The following is a 3,467-nucleotide window of genomic DNA, read 5'->3' on the forward strand; positions in this document are numbered from 1 at the left end:
GGATAGGGTTAGGCTGATGACACTGGAAGTACCTTTGCTAGCCACATCCCTGCTCAGGATAAACGGTAAATCCCTCACAAAAGGCTGCCTGGGAAATTTTTCTTCCATCATTCAACAGTATTTTATTGAGCAGCTATGTACAAGCAATGGGCTTCTCAGTTCAGTTCAGTCACTCAGTCATGTCCGACTCTGAGACCCCATGGACTGCAACACGCCAGGCCTCCCTGTCCATCACCAATTCCTGGAGTTTACTCAAACTCATGTCCATTGAGTCGGTGATGCCATCCAACCATCTCATCCTCTGTCGTCCCCTTCTTCTCCCGCTTTCAATCTTTCCCAATATCAGGGTCTTTTCCAATGAGTCAGTTCTTCACATCAGGTGGCCAAAGTATTGGAGTTTCAGATTCAGCATCAGTCCTTCCAACGAATATTCAGGACTGATTTCCTTTAGGATGGACTGGTTGGATCTCCTTGCAGTCCAAGGGACTCTCAAGAGTCTTAGAGACTTGGGTTCGATCCCTGTGTGGGGAAGATCCCCTGGGGGAGGGCATGGCAACCCACTCCAGTATTCTTACCTGGAGAATCCCATGGGCAGAGCAGCCTAGCAGGCTACAGCCCATAGGGTTGCAAAGAATCAGACATGAGTGAAGTGACTTAGCATGCATGCACATACAAGCAATATTCTAGATGTCAGGGAATTATCAGTGAACAACACAAGGAAAGCCTGCTCTTAGCTCTTTGTTTGGAGGACCCACATAAGAGAACAAAAGGTATGACAGCAGACATTGCTAAGGGCTGTGAATAGAATGAATGAATCCTACCGGATCATAAACTATTAAGGTGTGAAAAGGTCCTCAAAAGTTTCCAGACGCTTTTGTTCCCATAAGACCAAAGAAACAATAGAGATAATAAAAGGTCTTTAGCCGCACGGGAGGGTAGTGAAGCTGAGGCCAGCTCATTCTTCGCCAGCTATTATGTCCCTTCCTGTTGGAAGCCTTTTCCTCCCAGCTCTGTTGGATGCCCCTCCGGCTGCACCCTTTTCTTGGCTCATCACGGCATATTTAATTACCTGTTCACGGAGGTGTTTCTCCCACTCACTGTAGCCCCGAGGGCAGAAACAGTGCCCATCACATTCACAAAACACAGTGACTCATGCTGCAGAGATGCTGGATTAATAAATAACAAGGGCTGCTGCTGCCTGCCTGACAGCAGCAACGCTGGTGTTTCTTCAACGCGTGTAGGCAGTTCTTCCACCACTGGAGTGATCCTTCCAAAGGCAGGACTAGTTGGATAACAGCACAGACATGGCATGGTTGTCTTCAGAGATGAGAGAAGAATTGTCCATGGCCAGAACCCAGGCAAGGTGGTTACTTGAGTGTTTTCCAGCTGTTGAGACCAGAGCCTTTGTGTTGAACACCACCTAAAAATGAAGAAGCAAAGTGTGTAGGGTCTCTAACTGGTCACTCCGAGGAAGTGCTTGATTCCTTTTGATGGGAGCAGTGGGAGTAGCTGGCCAAGGGTTGGGCACATGTTCAGGCCTAATGTCACTTTGGGGATAGGACAGTTAACACCTAACAAAAGGGAACACGTGCTATGCCCAGGAAAAGTAGACATGCACGAACGCACACCAGTGTGCCCCAAACAGCAGATTTGGTCTCTCCTCCTGCTTTCCCTCACCACAGAGCTAACAGATAATAAATTTAGGGCCCTGCAGACTTCAATTTCATCTGTCCAGTAACATCCCTAGAATATAGTAATCCTTTTCAGAGGACGACTGTGGCCCTCACCAGTTGGTTCAACCTTCAGGCTGACTATTTACCGCCCTAGCAACCAAAGCCCACGTTGGTGTTTCCATGGTGGATGGAGAATAAGGTCTCCAGGTGCGATGAGCCACCTGAGCTCAGGACAGAACCAAACACGATGGAGGCTGGTTCTCTTGCCTGGATGGATAGAATCATACATTCCCTAGTCAGCCCCTGGAGAACCCAATCCAGAAATCTTTGTGGGAGTAGCTGAAACTGTGCTTTCTGCATCACTTAACAGAGTGTGTGCCTGCTAAGTTGATTGAGTCGTGTCTCTTTGCAACCCTATGGACTGTAGCCTGTGAGGCTCCTTGTTTCATGAGATTCTCCAGGCAAGAATACTGGAGTGAGTTGCTATGCCCTCCTCCAGGGGATCTATCTTCCTGACCCAGGGACTGGACCCGAGTCTCTGCACTGGCAGGCAGGTTCTCTGCCACTAGAACCGCCTGGGAAGTCCACTTAACAGAGTACCTGTTCTTATTTATAAGAGGAAACTTACAGAGAGTCTGGGGAAAAAAAGATGAATTTCCTCCATTTTTCATATAATTACTGCATACAATTCTTTACAGGGTTTGCTATATAATTTAAAAAATTTATGAGTACTGCATAAATATGTTCTTATATAAAAAAAAAATCAGACCACACACAAAACCTAGAAAGTAAAAACTCCCTTCCCGTCCTCCTCCTTCCACTACATTTGGATGCATCTTTTTTCCCATCTTTACACACAGGTACATGTATCTACAGATGATAGTCGTGTTTAGTTTTTACATATTAGTTGGTGCACTGTACATAGAATTCTATCATTTCATGTTTTTCAATAACCAATTGAAAGTTATTGAAAATTTCATTAACCAAGATATCCAATATATCTGAGAGCACTTTTCATGTCTGTACATTCTTGTGAAGGGCTCCATAGTATTAATATTCCATAGTGTGTATGAACCATAATCCAAACAACTCTTTCCCCACTGGTTAACATTTGGGTTGTTTCCAGTTTTCCACTGTTGTGAACACTGGAATGAACATCTTACATGTATCATTTTGTGCCTGGACAGGCTTTTCTATAGGGAAGATACCTAGAAGTGCTGGCTCAAAATTGCGTGAAACACTGATGATATGCTGAAGAAGGTGAACGGTTCTAGGAAGACCTACAAGACCTTTTAGAACTAACACCCAAAAAAGATGTCCTTTTCATTATAGGGGACTGGAATGCAAAAGTAGGAAGTCAAGAAACACCTGGAGTAACAGGCAAATTTGGCCTTGGAATATGGAATAAGGCAGGGCAAAGACTAAGAATTTTGCCAAGAAAATGCACTAGTCATAACACCCTCTTCCAACAACACAAGAGAAGACTCTATACATGGACATCACCAGATGGTCAACACCGAAATCAGATTGATTATATTCTTTGCAGCCAAAGATGGAGAAGCTCTACACAGTCAGCAAAAACAGACCAGGAGCTGACTGTGGCTCAGATCATGAACTCCTTATTGCCAAATTCAGACTTAAATTGAAGAAAGTAGGGAAAACCACTAGACCCATTCAGGTATGACCTAAATCAAATCCCTTATGATTATACACTGGAAGTGAGAAATAGATTTAAGGGCCTAGATCTGATAGATAAGAGTGCCTGATGAACTATGGAATGAGGTTCGTGACATT

Source organism: Bison bison, unplaced genomic scaffold (genome assembly GCF_000754665.1).
Source record: "Bison bison bison isolate TAMUID 2011002044 unplaced genomic scaffold, Bison_UMD1.0 scf7180017864201, whole genome shotgun sequence".
NCBI lineage: Eukaryota > Metazoa > Chordata > Mammalia > Artiodactyla > Bovidae > Bison > Bison bison.